The sequence below is a fragment of the Salmo trutta genome, chromosome 14 (assembly GCF_901001165.1).
Source record: "Salmo trutta chromosome 14, fSalTru1.1, whole genome shotgun sequence".
Taxonomy (NCBI): Eukaryota; Metazoa; Chordata; class Actinopteri; order Salmoniformes; family Salmonidae; genus Salmo; species Salmo trutta.
The window spans coordinates 20,936,232-20,958,705 of NC_042970.1; positions in this window are offsets into that span (position 1 = coordinate 20,936,232).

Genomic DNA, 22,474 nt, shown 5'->3' on the forward strand with positions numbered 1-22,474 from the left:
TCCTGTCCTGCACTGAAGTCAAGCCTCTGAACACCTCAATTCATGACTCATACCCTTATTCAATCACTGCTGTGTTCCTTTCCCAAAATGGAGTAAGTAGCCCTCTCATTCCCATTCCCCATAATATTGTACTATAAATGCATTATTAAATGCTTTAGGTTAAAATAATTACTCTTAACAATTTTTGAAACACACTTTGACGTCTCCAATGCGTTCCGCGCCTATACCATGGGTCTCACGTTCCTCTTCAGTTTTTCAAGTCACCAGCCTCCACTGGTGTAGAGGTATGAGGTATTTTATGTAGATATGTATATGAAGGCAGGGTAAAGTGACTAGACATCAGGATAGATAATTGTAAGAGTAAAATAAAGAACAGCAGTCTGTGTGTCTGTGTGTATGTGTGTGTGTGTGTGTGCGCGTGTAGATTATGTGAATGTGTGTTGGTTTTGTGTGGGAGTGTCAATGTAATGTGTGTGAGTGAGTGTGTGTATATGGTTTGTATATATAGTCTAGTGAGTGTACGTAGGGTCAGTGCAAGATAGAGTCAGTGCAGATAGTTTGGGTACCCTTAATTGACTATTTAGCAGTCTGGCTATTTAGCAGTCTTATGGCTTGGGGGCAGAAGCTGTGTTGAAGCTTGTTGGTCCGAGAGCCGATGCTCCGGTACCGTTTGCCAGACGAGGGCAGAGTGAGCAGTCTATGGGTTGGGAGGCTGGACTCTGACAATTTTTCGGGCCTTCCTCTTGCAACGCCTGATATAGAGGTCCTGGATGGCAGGGACCTCGGCCCACGTTCTGTCCTCTCCACCCTCTCTTGCGCTTTGGATTTACTATACCAAGCATTGATGCAGCCAGTCAAGATGCTCTCGATGGTGCAGCTGTAGATCTTTTTGAGGATCCGAGGGCCCATGACTAACCTTTTCAGCCTCCTGAGGGGGCTCTTCACAACTGTGTGGGTGTGTGTGGACCATGTTAGGTCCTTAGTGATGCGCACCCCATGGAACTTGGAAGTTCTCGACTCGCTCCACAACAGCCCTGTTGATGGGGGCGTGCTCTCCCCTCTTTCTCCTATAGTCCACGATCAGCTCTTTGGTCTTACTGGTGTTCAGGGAGAGGTTGTTCTTGGCACTATACTGCTAAGTCTCATTCACTGTGCAAAGCCAATTACCAATCACAGAGGGCCTTGGTTCTGTCGCAACATGTAAATACAAACCCTGACACATATTCACACACACACCTCCCAAAGTTTTATTGCACAACTTATAAGTCTCTGATTGTCACTATGAATCAGCACTTATTTTTGCCTCTAAACGAAATAACAGAAATCATATTCAGCTGCCTCTGTGAGTGTTTTACTGTCAGAGTATTGGCTCATTTGTTTGGTGGTTTTCTATTTATGAGGAAACATGCATTTCATAGTTTTAACTACTGTACCAAATATTCTGCAAATATCATATCACATACTGTAATGACAATATGACTGGATGATCATGTGAATGATATGCTTTGGGTGATGAGTGCCAATGTAGCCATATTCTGTTCTAAGTGTCAGCTAGAGTCAGCTTGGTGCTTTGACAATCAGTCAGTGAGAACTGTTCAAAATCTCACCTTCAGAATGCAGGAGGGGAAGAGGATCTTTGTGACCTTTTTATATAGTGTGATAGTCAGCCCAAACTACAGCAACAGTGACTATTTGCACCTGTAATCAGAGGAATTAAGGCCACTTCTAGCCCCCCTCACCTGGGAGTGCTTACTCTCTCCTGTATCTGGTATCGCCCCCTCTCAGTATTCCCTCTCCCTCTTCATCGCACAGAAAACAAGGGTGGGAAACAGAGTGGATACAGGTGGCAAATGGGTGTGAGCGCTTCAGCAGTGCAAATGTGAGAGATTGATTTCATAGTGAGAGCCATTCAGACACGTAAAGCACACTTTGTCTATTTGTGATAATGGCTTCCAGAGAAGGCAAACATAACCAGTGTAATCCAGATGTGACTAGGCTGTGTTTTCTTTTTTTTATGGATATTACCTTTGGGTCCCAAGTAGCCACAGTTGTTTTTTCCATTTGAGAGCTGGAGAGGAGGACAGGCAGCTCAGGCAGGTTAGGGCCTTGTTGGGGTATTGGGTAGCTGCCATTTATGACCTGTTTAACACCAGAAACCTGAACACAGCCATTTATCCCGGAGTGTATGACACAGTGTGAATGCGATAGGGCGATCAGGGCCGTAAAAACACCACGTTCATTACTTGGGAGGAAATCAGGGAACATGGTAAATGGAGGCCCCTGTTTGTCTGCAGTAAATCAAGTTGCCGCTCAGGACGCCTAACTCTCTGGGTTCTCTGACAAAGGTCTCTTCTAGTTTTCCGCCCTTTCAGAGGGGGACACTATTGTGATTGTGTTTTTATGTCAGGGGAAACCCTGTGTTGGATGCTGTTTACAACAGAACCATAAATAAAGTTAGAACCAGAAAGTTCTGTGGAAACACACACAGAGCATGGCAACTTTAGACTAAAACAGGTATTGGATGACTTGGTCATTTGTGACATTAATCCATGGGCCAGCGGGCCAAATTTCACATATTTGTCCATACTTGTGGCAAAATTCTAATGATGATTGTCATTAAGGTCCATCTGTGTAAGGGTTGTCGTGAGAGAGAGTAGACCAAGGTGCAGCGGAGTTAGTGTTCATCATTGAATTTTTAATAAAGAAAGAACACTATACAAAAAAAACAAGAAAACTGACAGCCAAACAGTCCTGTCAGGTGCAAACACTAACAGAAACAATTACCCACAAAACCCAAAGGAAAAACATGCTCCTCATATGTGACTCCCAATCAGCAACAACGAGCAACACGGCCCAAAACAAAGAAATACAAAAACATAGAAAAGGGAACATAGAACGCCCACCCAATGTAACACCCTGGCTTAACCAAAATAAAGAACAAAAACCCCTCTCCATGGCCAGGGCGTTACAGTACCACCCCCCCCCCCCCCCCCCCCCCCCCCCCCACCCCAAGGTGCGAACTCCGGCCGCAAAACCTGACACTCCTATGTTGAACATAATAAACGGCTCTCTATCCACCGGATGTGTACCAAGCTCACTAAAAGTGGCAGTAATAAAGCCTCTCTTGAAAAAGCCGAATCTTGACCCAGAAATTATAAAAAACTACCGGCCTATATCGAACCTTCCATTCCTCTCAAAAATTTTTGAAAAAGCTGTTGCACAGCAACTCACTGCCTTCCTGAAGACAAACAATGTATACGAAATGCTTCAGTCTGGTTTTAGACCCCATCATAGCACTGAGACTGCACTTGTGAAGGTGGTAAATTACCTTTTAATGACGTCAGACCGAGGCTCTGCATCTGTCCTCGTGCTCCTAGATCTTAGTGCCGCTTTTGATACCATCGATCACCACATTCCTTTGGAGAGATTGGAAACCCAAATTGGTCTACATGGACAAGTTCTGGCCTGGTTTAGATCTTATCTGTCGGAAAGATATCAGTTTGTCTCTGTGAATGGTTTGTCCTCTGACAAATCAATTGTAAATTTCGGTGTTCCTCAAGGTTCCGTTTTAGGACCACTATTGTTTTCACTATATATTTTACCTCTTGGGGATGTCATTCGAAAACATAATGTTAAATTTCACTGCTATGCGGACGACACACAGCTGTACATTTCAATGAAACATGGTGAAGCTCCAAAATTGCCCTTGCTAGAAGCCTGTGTTTCAGACATAAGGAAGTGGATGGCTGCAAACTTTCTACTTTTAAACTCGGACAAAACAGAGATGCTTGTTCTAGGTCCCAAGAAACAAAGAGATCTTCTGTTCAATCTGGATGGTTGTACAGTCGTCTCAAATAAAACTGTGAAGGACCTCGGTGTTACTCTGGACCCTGATCTCTCTTTTGAAGAACATATCAAGACTGTTTCAAGGACAGCTTTTTTCCATCTACGTAACATTGCAAAAATCAGAAACTTTCTGTCCAAAAATGACGCAGAAAAATTAATCCATGCTTTTGTTACTTCTAGGCTGGACTACTGCAATGCACTACTTTCCGGGTACCCGATAAAGCACTAAACAAACTTCAGTTAGTGCTACATACGGCTGCTAGAATCCTGACTAGAACCAAAAAATTTGATCATATTACTCCAGTGCTAGCCTCCCTACACTGGCTTCTTGTTAAGGCAAGGGCTGATTTCAAGGTTTTACTGCTAACCTACAAAGCATTACATGGGCTTGCTCCTACCTATCTTTCCGATTTGGTCCTGCCGTACATACCTACACGTACGCTACGGTCACAAGACGCAGGCCTCCTAATTGTCCCTAGAATTTCTAAGCAAACGGCTGGAGGTAGGGATTTCTCCTATAGAGCTCCATTTTTATGGAATGGTCTGCCTACCCATGTGAGAGACGCAGACTCAGTCTCAACCTTTAAGTCTTTACTGAAGACTTATCTCTTCAGTAGGTCCGATGATTAAGTATAGTCTGGCCCAGGAGTGTGAAGGTGAACGGAAAGGCTGGAGCAACGAACCGCCCTTGCTGTCTCTGCCTTGCCGGTTCCCATCTTTCCACTGGGATTCTCTGCCTCTAACCCTATTACAGGGGCTGAGTCACTGACTTACTGGTGTTCTTCCATGCCGTCCATGGGAGGGGTGCGTCACTTGAGTGGGTTGAGCCACTGACGGGGTCTTCCTGTCTGGGTTGGCGCCCCCCCCTTGGGTTGTGCCATGGCGGAGATTTTTGTGGGCTATACTCGGCCTTGTCTTCGGACGGTAAGTTGGTGGTTGTAGACATCCCTCTAGTGGTGTGGGGGCTGTGCTTTGGCAAAGTGGGTGGGGTTATATCCTGCCTGTTTGGCCCTGTCCGGGGGTATCATCGGATGGGGCCACAGTGTCTTCTGATCCCTCCTGTCTCAGCCTCCAGTATTTATGCTGCAGTAGTTTATGTGCCGGGGGGCTAGGGTCAGTCTGTTACATCTGGAGTATTCTCTTGTCTTATCCGGTGTCCTGTGTGAATTTAAATATGCTCTCTCTAATTCTCTCTTTCTCTCTTTCTTTCTTTCTCTCGGAGGACCTGAGCCCTAGGACCATGCCTCGGGACTACCTGGCATGATGACTCCTTGCTGTCCCCAGTCCACCTGGCCATGCTGCTGCTCCAGTTTCAACTGTTCTGCCTGCGGCTACGGAACCCTGACCTGTTCACCGGACGTGCTTGTTGCACCCTCGACAACTACAATGATTATTATTATTTGACCATGCTGGTCATTTATGAACATTTTAACATCTTGACCATGTTCTGTTATAATATCCACCCGGCACAGCCAGAAGAGGACTGGCCACCCCTCATAGCCTGGTTCCTCTCTAGGTTTCTTCCTAGGTTTTTGGCCTTTCTAGGGAGTTTTTCCTAGGGAGTTTTTCCTAGCCACCGTGCTTCTTTCACATGCATTGCTTGCTGTTTGGGGTTTTAGGCTGGGTTTCTGTACAGCACTTTGAGATTTCAGCTGATACGAAGGGCTATATAAATACATTTGATTTGATTTGATTCACTGAAGGGGAGGGTCCGGGTGGGCCTTCTTACGGCGGCGGCTCAGGTGCGGGACGTGGCCTCTGTTCCACCCTTGGCGTCGCCCTCTTAGGGGGCGCACCTGGCCGCGCCGAAGGTCTGGCGGGCGTCCCTGGCTGCGCCCGGCTGGCGGGCGTCCCTGGCGGCTCCGGTGGCACTGACCCAGGATTCACCAGGCTGGGGAGATATGAAGGAGGCCTGGCCCTGGGCGCAGGCACAGGACTCACCAGTCTGGCGGGCGGCTCTGGCGGTTCCGGCGGCTCAGGGCTGGCGGGCGGCTCTGGCGGCTCTGGCCCAGGATTCACCAGGCTGGGGAGACATGAAGGAGGCCTGGCCCTGGGCACAGGCACAGGACTCACCAGGCTGGGGAGACAAGAAAGAGGCCTGGCCCTAGGCGTAGGCACAGGACTCATCGGGCTGGCGGGTGGCTCTGACTGCTCTGGACAGGTGGGCGGCTCTGGCGGCTCCGGACAGGCGGGCGGCTCTGGCGGCTCCGGACTGGTGGGCGGTTCTGGCAGCTCCGGACAGGCGGGCGGCTCTGGCGGCACCGGACAGGCGGGCGGCTCTGGCGGCTCCGTGGGCGGCTCTGGCGGCTCCAGACAGGCGGGCGGCTCTGGCGGCTCCGTGGGCGGCTCTGGCGGCTCCAGACAGGCGGGCGGCTCTGGCGGCTCCTGACTGGCGGGCGGCTCTGGTGGCTCCTGACTGGCGGGCGGCTCTGGCGGCTCCTGACTGGCGGGCAGCTCTGGCGGCTCCGGACTGGCGGGTAGCTCTGGCGGCTCCGGACTGGCGGGCAGCTCTGGCGGCTCCAGACTGGCGAGACCCACTGGAGGCCTAGTCCTGGGAGGTGGCACAGGACGGACCAGGATGGGGAGACCCACTGGAGGCCTAGTCCTGGAAGGTGGCACAGGACGGACCAGGATGGGGAGACCCACTGGAGGCCTAGTCCTGGGAGGTGGCACAGGACGGACCAGGATGGGGAGACCCACTGGAGACCTGGTCTGTGGAGCAGGCACAGGACTGACCAGGATGGGGAGACCCACTGGTGGCCTGGTCCGAAGAGGAGGCACAGGATAAACCGGGCTGTGGGGGAGCACTGGAGTTCTGGTACGGACGCTCTTTACCCACACTCCAGGCTGAATTCCCACTTTGGCCCGGCACGGGCGGAGAGCAGGCATTGGGCGAACTGGACCCTCCCAGCGCTCTGGAGACACAGTGCGCAACGCCGGCGCAGGATAACCTGGACCGAGGAGGCGCACTGGAGACCAGAAGCGCTGAGCTGGCACCATCCGCCCTGGCTCGATGCCTGCACTCGCATTGCACTTGTGGGGGGCTGGTATGTAGCGCACCGGGCTTTGAACGCGCACTGGGGACACCGTGCGCTCCACAGCATAACACGGTGTCTTACCAGTACCATGCTGCTTCCGGTAAGCACGGGGAGTTGGCCCAGAATTCCATCCTGGCTCTGCCATACTCCCTGTGTGCCCCCCCCCCCAAAAAATGTGGGGCTGCCTCTCATGCCTGTTGCACTCCCTTGCCTCATACCATCGCCTCTCCGCTCTCGCTGCCGCGATCTCCCACTGTGGGCGGCGATACTCCCCAGCTTTAGCCCATGGTCCTGCCCTGTCCAAAATTTCCTCCCAAGTCCAGGAGTCCATAATGCTCCTCTCCTGGTGCTGCTCCTTCCTCCGCTGCTTGGTCCGTTGTTGGTGGGTGAATCTGTAACGGCCGTCGTCAAAATGAGACCAAGGTGCAGCGGAGGATGTGTTCATCTTCAAAGACTTTAATGGACTAAATGAACACTTACAAAATAAACCAAAAACGACCAGCAACAGTTCTGTCAGGTTGTAAAACTAAACCGAAAACATTCACCCACAAACTCCAAAGGAAAAACAGGCTACCTATGTATGACTCTCAATCAGCAACAACGATCTACACCTGTTCCTGACTGAGAGCCATACATGGCCGAAACAAAGAAAACCACCAACATAGAAAAAGAAACCTAGAACGCCCACCCATGTCACACCCTGGCCTAACCAAAAATAGTGAACAAAAAACCCTCTCTATGGCCAGGGCGTTACAGTTAGGACATCTACTTTCAGCATGACACAAGTAATTTTTCCAGCAATTGTTTACAGACAGATTATTTCACTTTTAATTCACTGTATCACAATTCCCGTGGGTCAGAAGTTTACATACACTAAGTTGACTGTGCCTTTAAACAGCTTGGGGAAATTCCAGAAAATTATGTCATTTGAGTCAATTGGAGGTGTACCTGTGGATAATTTCAAGGCCTACCTTCAAAATCAGCCAAGACCTCAGAAAAAAAATTGTAGACCTCCACAAGTCTGGTTCATCCTTGGGAGCAATTTCCAAACTCCTGAAGGTACCACGTTCATCTGTACAAACAATAGTACGCAAGTATAAACACCATGGGACCAAGCAGCCGTCATACCGCATAGGAAGGAGACGCATTCTGTCTCTTAGAGATTAGCGTACTTTGGTGCAAAAAGTGCAAATCAATCCCAGAACAACAGCAAAGTACCTTGTGAAGATGCTGGAGGAAACGGGTACAAAGGTATCTATATCCACAGTAAAACGAGTCCTATATCGACATAACCTGAAAAATAGAACTGTTTGGCCATAATGACCATCGTTATGTTTGGAGGAAAAAGAGGGAGGCTTGCAAGCCGAAGAACACCATCCCAACTGTGAAGCACGGGGGTGGCAGAATCATGTTGTGGGGTGCTTTGTTGCAGGAGGGACTGGTGCACTTCACAAAATAGATGGCATCATGAGGAAGAAAAATGTGGTGGATATATTGAAGCAACATCTCAAGACATCAGTCAGGAAGTTAAAGCTTGGTCGCAAATGGGTCTTCCAAATGGACAATGACCCCAAGCTTAATTCCAAAGTTGTGACAAAATGGCTTAAGGACAACAAAATCAAGGTATTGGAGTGGCCATCACAAAGCCCTGACCTCAAACCTATAGAAAATGTGTGGGCAGAACTGAAAAAGTGTGTGCGAGCAAGGAGGCCTACAGACCTGACTCAGTTACACCAGCTCTGTCAGGAGGAATGGGCCTAAATTCACCCAACTTATTGTGGGAAGCTTTTGGAAAGCTACCCAAAACGTTTGACCCAAGTTAAACAATTTAAAGGCAATGCTACCAAATACTAATTGAGTGTATGTAAACGTCTGACCCACTGGGAATGTGATGAAAGAAATAAAAGCTGAAATAAATCATTCTCTCTACTATTATTCTGACAGTTCACATTCTTAAAATAAAGTGGTGATCCTAACTGACCTAAGACAGGGAATTTTTACTAGGATTAAATGTCAGTAATTGTGAAAAACTGAGTTTAAATCTATTTGGCTAAGATGTATGTAAACTTCCGACTTCAACTGTAACATTCTAACAAACCACCTGATGATGAGGGCATCAACTTGCATAGCTGTTGACGTATTAAGCTTTAGGTTTACAGCTTTTATAAATGGTGTCTAGCTACATTATGGAAGAAATAGGGAAGTACAGGGCCTACTAAAATATGTATTGGTTAGTGGCTACTGAGGGTTGTTGAGACCAGCATCAGCAATCGTCCAATTGCTAAAAGGCTGGATTTTTTCTCATCACCAATTGCAGAATTTCAATTACATTTATCAACCAGCCACAAAACTAATGGCTGCAAAATGATTAGGTAACAAATTTCATTAAATAACCTGTAAGGTTGAAGATTAGAGAGCATCATTTTAAGATGGTCAGGGACAGAAGAGATCAGAAGAGATTTGTGTTTATCTAAATATTTGTGCTAACTTGATGGGACACTGTGTTAACTAACCTCCAAACGAGCTTCAATGCCATACAACACTCCTTCCGTGGCCTCCAACTGCTCTTAAACGCTAGTAAAACCAAATGCATGCTTTTCAACCGTTCGCTGCCCGCACCCACCCGTCCGACTAGCATCACTACTCTGGACGGTTAAGACTTAGAATATGTGGACAACTACAAATACCTAGGTGTCTGGCTAGACTGGAAACTCTCCTTCCAGACTCATATTAAACTTCTCCAATCCAAAATGAAATCTAGAATCGGCTTCCTATTTCGCAACAAAGCCTCCTTCACTCACGCCTCCAAGCATACCCTCGTAAAACTAACTATCCTACCGATCCTCAACTTCGGCGATGTCATTTACAAAATAGCCTCCAACACTCTACTCAGCAAACTGGATGCAGTCTATCACAGTTCCATCTGTTTTGTCACCAAAGCCCCATATACCACCCACCACTGCGACCTGTATGCTCTAGTTGGCTGGCCCTCGCTTCATATTCGTCGCCAGTCCCACTGGCTCCAGGTCATCTATAAGTCTATGCTAGATAAAGCTCCGCCTTATCTCAGCTCACTGGTCATAATAACAACACCCACCCGTAGCACGCGCTCCAGCAGGTATATCTCACTGGTCATCCCCAAAGCCAACACTTACTTTGGCCGCCTTTCCTTCCAGTTCTCTGCTGCCAATGACTGGAACGAATTGCAAAACTCGCTGAAGCTGGAGACTTATACTTCCCTCACTAACTTTAAACATCAGCTATCTGAGCAGCTTACCGATCGCTGCGCTGTACATAACCCATCTGTAAATAGCCCACCCAATCTACGTACCTCATTCCCATATTGTTTTTATTTACTTTTCTGCTCTTTTGCACACCAGTATTTCTACTTGCACATCACCATCTGCTCATCTATCACTCTAGTGTTAATTTGCTAAATTGTAATTACATTTTAGTCATTTAGCAGACGCTCTTATCCAGAGTGACTTACAGTAGTGAATGCATACATTTTTTCCCCGTACTGGTCCCCCGTGGGAATCGAACCCACAACCCTGGCGTTGCAAACACCATGGTCTACCAACTGAGCCGCACAACTGCGCCATACTTTGCAACTATGGCCTATTTATTGCCTTACCTCCTCACGCCATTTGCACACACTGTATATAGACTTTCTTTTTTTTCTATTGTGTTATTGACTGTAAGCTTGTTTATTCCATGTGTAACTCTGTGTTGTTGTTTGTGTCGCACTGCTTTGCTTTATCTTGGCCAGGTCGCAGTTGTAAATGAGAACTTGTTCTCAACTGGCCTACCTGGTTAAATAAAGGTGAAATAAAATACAAATAAAAAATAAATGACAGAGCACACCTTTCATTTTGTTGTGTCATCGTAGCCAATCAACTGCATTATGCTTGAAAAACACTTAAACTTCAACCAGTAAAAAATGCCCTTTGGCAAATTTTGCTACAGCCTATGTCAATGAGGATTAGAATTCTAGCTAACTGCTGCATCCAAAATAGGCATCTTTCAAAGATCACAACCAAATATAATCTTAGCGACAGTTCAAGCAATAATCAAAACAACATTGTAAGAGTATGAGAACCCCAAAAATGTGTTTAGTTTAGAATAAATAACTATCTTAAGTTGATCACTCTTTTGTTGTTGAGAACTGCCAGCAGCATACCACCCTGCATCCAACTGCTGGCTTGCTTCTGATGCTAAGCAGGGTTGGTCCTGGTCAGTCCCTGGATGGGAGACCAGATGCTGCTGGAAGTGGTATTGGAGGGCCAGTAGGAGGCACTCTTTCCTCTGGTCTAAAAAATATCCCAATGCCCCAGGGCACACTGCCCTGTGTAGGGTGTTGTCTTTTGGATGGGACGTTAAATGGGTGTCCTGACTCTCTGAGGTCATTAAAGATCCCATTGCACTTATCGTGAGAGTAGGGGTGTTAACCCCGGTGTCCTGGCTAAATTCCCAATCTGGCCCTCATACCATCACGGCTGTCTAATCATCCCCAGCTTACAATTGGCTCATTCATCCCCCTCCTCTCCCCTGAAACTATTCCCCAGGTTGTTGCTGTAAATGAGAATGTGTTTTCAGTCAACTTACCTGGTTAAATAACGGTAAAATAAATAAAATAAAAAAATAAAAATAAATAAATAAATTGTCCTGCACAGCAGGAAATACAAACTTATGGTATATTCAAGGTTTAAAAAGGCTTCTAAAGTTTGTAATTTCCACTTTAAAATGTCAGACTTGATTTGCCCAAACAAAAAATGTATCAATCCCCCCAAAAAATCCACATAATAATTCAGATTTCCTGTTGCTGGAGGATTGTTTTCCTGCTGTAGCAAACTGGCTGAAATCAAGATCCTTTATCTGTAGGCTAAGTTGAATGGACACAGATGACGAACTGCAGTTGTTTTCCCCCACAGCGGCCGTTGTTCAGGGGACTACTTGTTCATGACGTGAATAGTGACTCTGAGTATGAGCATGTGAACATTCCAACTTGTCTCAACATTCTTTTATCAGCCTGCGAACATTCTATTGCACTGACTCCTACAACAAGATATATACAGGAGAGGGAGAGATGACAGGTGTCCCCTGTGAACACTTATGCTCCGTGTCTTTGTAAGGATAGTAATAACAATCCATTTATGATGTCTTCCACATGCTCTCTATGACTACAGTCATTTTCCTAGTTAGTCTGTCCTTCATCACATGAATTTGGAGATGAGAGAGGGGAGTGTGTGTCTGTGAGTGTGGGGGTGAGGGGGATTCCATTTTAATTTAACACCAGCAGCTATGCAAACAGAAGACAGAGAGGACGGTGGCCCAGGCATGGCAGGCAGGCGAGTGGCTGAGGGAGAGAGGGAATGAAGAGAGGGAGAGCCAGTGAGTCTAGACTCCAGATGTGCTGTGCTTTGTGGCTCTGCCTGGCCTGCTACGCCCGCTCTGCTCTCTGAATATCCCCAGAAAATGTCACCGCTCCGCCTGTAAATCACCCAGGCCAGGGCTAAGGCAGCACCGCGGCCACAAAACCCCCTCCGCACGGACCCCCAAAACGCGCAGGCCAGCGACATGCGGACGCCGGCCAGCCTGACTCGACGCATTACGCCAATAACCTTCCCTCTACTCACAGTATATGAGATAAACAGGGTTCCAACTAATGCTACCACCCTTTTCCATGTACAGTACCTCTGGGCTCTGGTTGCAGTTAAATTATACTTGTGTGTGTGTGTGTGTGTGTGTGTGTGTGTGTGTGTGTGTGTGTGTGTGTGTGTGTGTGTGTGTGTGTGCGTGTGCGTGTGCGGCGTGTGTGTACAGCTGTGCATGTGATCATCAACACATTACTATAAAGTACAGAAGAATATACTTCTGTGTGATAATTGGCGCAGACGTTGTCCTCATTCAGCTTACCACAGAATGTCATTTTAAATATACGCTTTCTGGTTCCATGTCATTCCTTCAATAGCACACTACATCCAAACTGGGCCCAGCTCTAGACTCTCATCCAATCCAACTCCAGAGAATTAATTCACAGAATTACAGATACTTGGTTTTGTGTGTAATCTCCACATCAGCTCCAATACATAATGAGATGTTTTAGTTGAAACTCTAGTCCATATATAGTAAGCCATGCACACCACAGACATTCACTGAACACAGGCTTTCTCATCGTACATCAGAATGTGTTTTTTCCCCTTCTCTGCTTATAGTGGCTCATTTGGACAGAAGTAGTTAGGGCAGCAATGGATGCACAATTACACCCAAAGAGCAGCATGTGTTTCCAGCTGATCCTCTGCCATTGTGAGGCCTCTAGAGTCAAGGCTTACTCAGCTGTTTAAACAGGTAGTGTGTAGACATGCAGGCTGTGTTGAAGTTGATCAGGGTGTGGCCGTCCTCTAAACAAACAGGTGTAGTGTAGTGGAGGCTGTGTTAGGCAGTGCAGTGTTCAACACAAGGCTTGTTCTCCCTCAGGGACGTCTGTTTCCTCCCAATGTCTTTTGTCCCTGTGTGTGAACAGGTGAGCAAACCACAGGCATTGCTCCCAACAAATACAAACAGAGACAAACACATATAGACACACTTTTGTGGTTGTTTAAACACCTTGCTTTTGTTTTTCTTTGCCACAGTTAGGGAGTTCTCTGGACATCAGGCCCCAGTCCCTCCATGGGTCCATGGTAGCATCAGAAGTAACAGCTGAAGGTTTATGGACTCATTCATCTATGAGGTTAACTAGGCTTTAACCCTGCCTGCTAACAACATGCACAGTGGGAGGGAGCTCTACTATGCCATATATGCACCCATTGCATGGTCAGTGACAGTCTGACATGGACATGTTTGCATGTGGACAGGTAAAAGTTGACTTCATAATGAATCTGCCTCATAACATACTGAGAGGAAAAGAGAAAGGGGGACACACAATGGTTCCTCCTGTTTTCTGCAGTGTCTTGCCTATACCACAAGGGGGCCACATACACCACTTGACATGGATGATGAGTTGGTGTCTGTGTGTCTGTCTGTGTGCATACAAGGGGGGACACTGGAGGCCATACAGGCACTCAGCGCTTTTACTGGCCCAGTTAATTAGTAGCAATATTGTAAACAAACAGCCCAACAGCCTTTCATCGTGTGAGACGGCTGGAGGGGGACTTCTCTCTCTCTCCCTCTCTCCTGAGATGAATCTGTTCAGAGGCCTTATCTGTGTCTGACCCTGTCTTATCTGATCTCCACTTATATGCCTCCTGTTCTTCGTGTGTGTGTGTGTGTGTGTGTGTGTGTGTGTGTGTGTGGAATGCTTGACTTGGATGAGAGCCGGGTGAAGTCATCTTCAGTTGAGGTAATGAAATAAAATTGCATATCAAATCTAAACTGAACTGATTTGAAATTGTTCAAGTGTACAGTATTTTATGATTGTTTTTTTCTAACCTTATTTGTGCAGGCTGTGTGGCGGGGGTTATACGCAGCTGTGTGTTTCTGTGTAAATTCATGCATGTGAACGTGTGTGTGTGTGTGCATGCATGTGTGTGTGTGTGTACTGCAGGTGTGTGTGTGTGTGCATGCATGTGTGTGTGTGTGTACTGCAGGTGGCCATTTGTTTTTCATTCAAATATAATAACCAGTGTACCTATATGTTTTAAATCAAAGCCATTGAAACCACTTATCCCATCTGTATTTCTCTCCTCTGGCAGGGCTCGAAGTAGGCTAGGCATGAAGTGAACAATTTAGCTACAACGCTGTAGTAATCGTTGTTGCCAACTGTCTCCCCCTGGATAACCTTCTCTTACACTCTTACACACACACTCTCTCGCTCCCTCCACACCCGGACACCCCCCTCCTCCCCCCACTCTCTCCCCCCACACACAAACCTGTTTGGTGCAGATCAGAAGCCCAGCTCGGAGGCCCCACACCTGGACATGTTTGCGGAGGAAGAGGGCGGGCGGCGCTCCATGCGCCTGTCGACTGGCTCCACCATGTCTGGCCAGCTGTGCTCCTGGCCTGGCCTCACACTGTGGGGGCTGTGCAGCTGGAAAATGCATGTCTCCCAAAAGAGGGAGAAAAAAGGAAGGGAGGACAGTCACAAAGCGAGAGAGAGAAAAGCACTGGGTTATTTCAAGCTCATTACACATATACATCCCCTCTCTCTCTCTCTACTGCTCTTTACATGTCACTGTCCTTTTACTGGGTAACGAATTATTATGTTATTTTGTTTGATAACTGAGCATAGTTGTGTTTTCCCACCTAGACTGTAAAAAATTTAAAAAGTCTATTTAATTATACTTATGTGTACTTATATGTGGTTATAGTGGTGTTCATGCTTTTACAGACTATGCTACTGATGTTTTTCCAGGTTGAAAATGTCAGTGCAATTAATCTATTGGTTGATGTCCACACACACACACATTGTTCAAGTTGTTGTCATGGTTTGGGCCAATTAAGCCTCAGCATACCAAAGGAAAATGTAATTATCTCACTATTTGTGCCATATTTTTTTTTTTTGTGTTCAAATCTTGTTTTTCATTAGCTGGTATTGAGTTTGTAAATCAGATGCCACTGTCACAACAATGCTGCTGGGGTAGAATAGAGTTGAATACAGTATGGTCCACAGAGGGGAATCATAGAGTCCAAATGCAATGAGACAGCATATACCTGCCACTTCATATTCATACTAAGTTTCTTCACTTTTATTCATGTGCTCTTTACTGTTACTGCTTAGGAGGACAAACCCTTATCTATCTTTGCGTGGCCTCCTGCCCTGGCCTACATGCTGGTCCTGAGGGATGCAGTGCAGTGCCCAGCATTAGCAGGAAGTGGAGTATGTGTGAAGTGGCCTATGTGTGTTCCTGTCACTCCGCACAGCCAGGCAGAGCCAGGACCAGGACCAAGGGAGACCTAGTCAGGACATGCTCAGGTCCCCCAGGATGGAGACTTTGTCCTGAGTAGAGGCTTCAACTCCATCACCTCAAGTCTGACTCTTAAAACCACACTCACCCACTAATTGTGATGGATTGAGATTGTATCATAGCTGTTCATTCTTGTGTAAGGAAAGTGAAATGCCACAGGCTCATGCCAAAAGCTTCTTTGCTCTTAAGCACCGTTGTGGTGGATTTTCAGCTGCCCTTGTCCAGTAATATTCCCATAGCTTAGATTTTAAATGCTATCTGTATAGATGTTAACTGAAGCAATTTATGCTTTCAGATACCATAGCCTTGACTAGACAGCCCCTACATACTTAGAAAAAAAGAGTTCCAAAAAGGTTATTCGACTGTCCCCATAGGAGAACCCTTTTTGGTTCCAGGTATAACCCTTTTTGGTTCCGGGTAGAGCCCTTTAGAGTTCCATGTAGAACCCTCTGGGGAAAGGGTTCTACCTGGAACCAAAAAGGGTTCTTCAAACGAGTTATCCTATGGGGACAGCTGAATAACCCATTTTGGTTCTAGATAGTACCTTTTTCTAACAGTGTAAGTTATGTGGTTTCACATACAGCTTAGGCGGAACAACCCTAAATACTGTTATTTATCCAGTCTGATTATTAATTGTTTAGTTAAATATCAACCATATATCCCCTAGAATACAGTAGTTTAGAAAAGTATATAACATCTATAGAAGAGACAGGAATGCTTATGGGGGAGGTGTTGCTATATATATTCAGAGCCATATCCCATATCCCTCTCCTTCGAAAGGATCTCATGTCAAGTGTTATTGAAGTACTGTGGCTGCAGGTTCACCTGCCTCATCTAAAGCCTATGCTTTTGGAGTGTTGTTATAGGCCACCAACAGTCAGTATCTAAATAATGTGTGTGAAATGCTTGATGGTGTATGTGATGTAAACATAGAGGTCTACTTTCTTGGGGATCTGAATATTGACTGGTTTTCATCAAGCTGTCTACTCTAGATCAAATCAAATCACATTTTAGCAGATGTTATTGCGGATGTAGCAAAATGCTTGTGCTTCTAGCTCCGACAGTGCAGTAATATCTAACAAGTAATATCTAACAAATTACACAACATATACCCAATACACACAAATCTAAGTAGAAGACTATATACTTATGGACGAGCGACGTCAGAGCGGAACGGACTAAGATACAGTAGAATAGTATAGAAAACAGTATATACATATGAGATGAGTAATGCAAGATATGTAAACATTATTAAGTGAATGAGGTACCGTAGAAAAGTATAGAAAACAGTATATACATATGAGATGAGTAATGCCAGATATGTAAACATTATTAAAGTGACTAGTGTTCCATTCCTTAAAGTGGCCAGTGATTCCTAGTCTATGCCTATAGGCAGCAGCCTCTAATGGGCTAGTGATGGCTGTTTAACAGTCTGATGGCCTTGAGATAGAATCTGTTTTTCAGTCTCTCGGTCCCAGCTTTGATGCACCTGTACTGACCCCCGCCTTCTGGATGATAGCGGGGTGAACAGGCAGTGGCTTGAGTGGTTAATGTCCTTGAGGATCTTTTTGACCTTCCTGTGACATCGGGTGCTGTAGGTGTCCTGGAGGGCAGGTAGTTTGCCCCCAGTAATGCATTGGGCAGACCGCACACACCCTCTGGAGAGCCTTGCGGTTACGGGCGGTGCAGTTGCCATACTAGGCGGTGATACAGCCTGACAGGATGCTTTCAATTGTGCATCTGTAAAAATTTGTGAGGGTTTTAGGTGACAAGCCACATTTCTTTAGCCTCCTGAGGTTGAAGAGGTTCTGTTGTGCTTTCTTCACCACACTGTCTGTGTGGGTGGTCCATTTCAGTTTGTCAGTGATGTGTACGCCAAGGAACTTGAAGCTTTCCACCTTCTCCACTGCGGTCCCGTCGATGTAGGTAGGGGGGTGCACCCTTGCTGTTTCCTGAAGTCCACGATCATCTGCTTTGTTTTGTTGACGTTGAGTGAGAGGTTGTTTTCCAGGCACTGGTAATCAAGCCTACTACTGTTGTGTCATCTGCAAACTTGATGATTGAGTTGGAGGCGTGCTTGGTCACGCAGTCATGGGTGAACAGGGAGTACAGGAGGGGGCTGAGCACACACCCTTGTGGGGCCCCAGTGTTGAGGATCAGCGGAGTGGAGGTGATGTTTCCTACCTTCACCTGGGGGCGGGCCGTCAGGATGTCCAGGACCTAGTTGCACAGGGCATGGTTCAGACCCAAGGCATCGAGCTTAATGATGAGCTTGGAGGGTACTATGGTGTTGAATGCTGAGCTATAGTCAATAAACAGCATTCTTACATAGGTATTCCTCTTGTCCAGATGGGATAGGGCAGTGTGCAGAGTGATGGCGATTGCATCGTCTGTGGATCTATTGAGGCGGTAAGCAAATTGAAGTGGGTCTAGGGTGACAGGTAAGGTAGAGGTGATATGGTCCTTGACTAGTCTCTCAAAGCACTTTATGATGACAGGTGAGTGCTACGAGGTGATAGTCATTAAGTTCAGTTACCTTTACCTTCTTGGGTACAGGAACAATGGTGGCCATCTTGAAGGACGTGGGGACAGCAGCCTGTGATAGGGAGAGGTTGAATATGCCCGTAAACACACCAGCCAGCTGGTCTGCGCATGCTCTGAGGACGTGGCTAGGTCTGGGCCGGCAGCCTTGCGAGGGTTAACACGTTCAAATGTTTTACTCACATCAACCATGGAGAAGGAGAGCCCACAGTCCTTGGAAGCGGGCCGCGTTGGTGGCACTGTGTTTAGCCTGTCCGGAAGCAAGACGTCGGTCTCAGTGAAGTGGCTGGTTTTCCTTTTGTAGTCTGTGTGATTGTCTGTGGTGCCTGCCACATACGTCTCGTGTCTGAGCCGTTGAATTGCGACTCCACTTTATCTCTATACTGACGTTTAGCTTGTTGCCTTTGGGAGTGAATTACTACACTGTTTATATTCTGCCATATTACCAGTCACGTTGCCATGGTTAAATGCTGAGGTTTGCACTTTAATTTTTGCGTGAATGCTACCATCTATCCACGGTTTCTGGATAGGGTAGGTTTTAATAGTCACAGTGGGTACTACATCTCCTATACACTTCCTTATAAACTCAGTCACCGTATCCGTGTACGCGTCTAGATTATTTTTCGCAAGCTACCCGGAACATATCCCAGTCTACATGATAAAAACAATCCTGACGCGTGGATTCCGATTGGTCAGACCAGTGTTGAATAGTACGAAGCACGGGCACTTTCTGTTTGAGTTTCTGCCTATAGGACGGGAGGAGCAAGATAGAGTCATGGTCAGATTTGCCGAAAGGAGGGCGGGGGAGGGCCTTGTAGGCATTCCGGAAGTTTGAATAGCAATAGACGAGAGTCTTAGTAGCGCGCGTAGGACAGTCAAGATGTTGATAAAACTTTGGCAGCCTAGTCCTCAGATTTGCTTTGTTAAAATCCCCAGCTACAATAAATGCAGCCTCAGGATATGTGGTTTCCAGTTTTCATAAAGTCCAGTGAAGTTCTTTGAGGGCCGTCGAGGTTTCGGCTTGAGGTGGGATGTAAATGGCCATGGCGATGACGGAGGAGAATTCTCTTGGGAGATAATATGGTTGGCATTTAATTGGGAGGTTTTCTAGGTCGGGTGAACAAAATGACTTGAGTTCCTGTATGTTCCTAGAATTACACCATGAGTTGTTAATCATGAAACACATCCCTCCGCCCTTATGCTTCCCGGAGAGATATTTATTCCTGTCTGTGCGATGTCCTGAGAATCTTTTCACTGTAACCAGTGCCTGTAACCTGGTTCAGGTTATTAATCAACCTACCATGGTGTTTACAAACACTACAGGAACAAGATTATCCACATGTATTGATCACATTTTTACTAATACTGTAGAACTCTGTTCTAAAGCTGTATCCGTGTAACGCCCTGGCCATAGAGAGGGGTTTTTGTTCTTTATTTTGGTTAGGCCAGGGTGTTACATTGGGTGGGCGTTCTATGTTCATTTTTCTATGTTTTTGTATTTCTTTGTTTTGGGCCGTGTGTGGCTCCCAATAAGGCACAGCTGTAGTTCGTTGTTGCTGATTGGGAGTCACACATAAGTAGCCTGTTTTCCTTTGGGTTTTTGTGGGTGCTTGTTTTCTGTTTACTGTGTAACCGGACAGAACTGTTGCTGGTTGTTTTGTTTATTTTGTAGTGTTCATGCGTTCCATTAAATATCTTGAAAGATGAACACATCCTCCGCTGCACCTTGGTCTCATTTTAACGACGGCCGTTACAATCCGTACCAATTGGATGCAGTGATCACAATATAGTGGCTATATGTAGGATAACCAAGGTTCCACAAGCTGGGCCTAAAACAGTGTATAAGAGATCATATAAAAGTTTTTGCTGTGACTATTATGTGGATGAAGTAACTAATATTTGTTGGTCAGATGTGATTAATGAGGAGCATCCAGACGCAGCTCTTGATGAATTTATGAAATTGCTTCTTCCAATTATTGATAAACATGCACCTGTTAAGAAACTGACTGTTAGAACTGTTAATTATTTTACCTTTATTTAACTAGGCAAGTCAGTTAAGAAAAGTTCTTATTTACAATGATGTCTAGGAACAGTGGGTTAACTGCCTTGTTCAGGGGCAGGACAACAGATGTTTACCTTGTCAGCTCAGGGATTTGATCTAGCAACCTTGCGGTTACTGGCCCAACACTCTAACCACTAGGCTACCTGCCGCCCCAGTCTCTCTGTTAAGGCTCCATGGAGTGATTAAAAACTGTATGGTTGAAAGAGATGGGGCAAACGGAGTGGCTAATAAGACTGGCTGACTTACTGCAAATTGAGACATTTTGTGATGAAACTTAACAAAAATAATAAGAAACTGTATTATTAAGCCAAGATCAATGATATAAAGAATGATGGGGAAAAAACTGTGGCGTACTTTCAATTAAATTATCAGCAAATTCAACGCCATCTTTAATCAAAGAAGATGGCTTATTCATCACAAAACCAGTTGATGTTGCAAATTATTTTAATGATTACTTCATTGGCAAATTGAACAAATTGAGGAGATTAAATTACTGGATGTTGTCTTAGATTGTAAACTGTCATGGTCAAAACATACAGATTCAATGGTTGTAAAGGTTGGGAGAGGTCTGTCCGTGAGAAAGAGATGTTCTGCTTTTTTGACACCACACTCCACAAAGCAAGTCCTGCAGGTTCTAGTTTTGTCTTATCTTGATTATTGTCCAGCCATGTGGCCAAGTGCTGCTAAGAAAGACCTAGTTAAGCTGCAGCTGGGCCAGAACAGAGTGACATTTTGATCTTCATTGTAATTAGAGGGCTAATATAAATATTATGCATGGTAGTCTCTCTTGGCTAAGAGTTGAGGAGAGACTGACTGCATCACTTATTTTTATAAGAAACATTAATGTGTCGAAAATTCCAAATTGTTTGCATAGTCAACTTACGCACAGCTCTGACACACACACTTACCCCACCAGACATGCCACCAGGGGTTGTTTCACAGTCCCCAAATCCAGAACAAATTCAAGAGAGCATACAGTATTATATAGTGCCATTATTGCATGGAACTCCCTTCCATCTCATATTGCTCAAATGAACAGCGAACCTGGATTCAAAAAACAGATAAAGCAACACCTCACGGCACAACACCTCTACCCAATTTGACCTAGATCATTCATGTGTATGTATTGATATGTAGGCTATGTGTGCTATTTTTAAATGCAAATAGCTTTCTTGCGTATTAATGTTCTGTATTATGTCATGTTTCATGTTCTGTGTGGACCCCAGGAAGAGTAGCTGCGCCCTTTGCAACAGCTAATGGGGATCCTAATAAAATACCCCCCCAAAATCCTTTAACATACATCAATGAATCTAAGGACTCATACTTATTTGAACTCAATGGGTACTCAAAACCACACTGACACCATGACCGGCCCAGATGGACCCCCACTGACCGCTATGAGAAGCCCATGTGGCTGTGATGTCCCCCTCACAGTTTACCCTCTCTGCGGGGAGACATACCGACAGGCCTGTACCCTCCCCAGGCTGGGCTGACTCCCCAGGCCTTCTCCCCACTCCCTAGGCCATAGCAGCCACCCTGCTGTCACCCCCAGCCCATGCAGGTGGCCAAAGGGACACAATGAAGGAATAAGGTGAACATATGCTGACCAGTACGACTGGTGGTGTCGTTAGCCACGTGTGGGGAGACAGATAGCCTCAGTGGGCTTGACAGAGGAACGGGAGGACTGAGAGATTCATCAGCCTAGAGGCACCATGTCAATGTAGAGCATGTGGAATCTTTTAAATCAGCTGGTATACACATCAACACACAAAAATATGCATTCATATATAAATAAACAGTTTCAGCTGGGCAGAGAGATGTATTATTTTGGAAGATTTACACTGCAATCCCAGAAAGCAAGGCACCCAAAACAGCCTCATCCACACAATGTTCCCTTCTCCTCTCCCTCTCCCTGTACTGACTCTCTGCCTCTCCCCTCTGCTTCTGGCCTGTGCTCCCTCACCCAGTGGAGCCCTCCTCCCTGCAGGCTGTCTCTGCTCTGCCCTGCCTGTCAGGGGAGGCTGTGGTGGGGCTTCATGTACCAGCCAGCGCCTGTCTCTACCGGGGCCCACAGTCACCACACC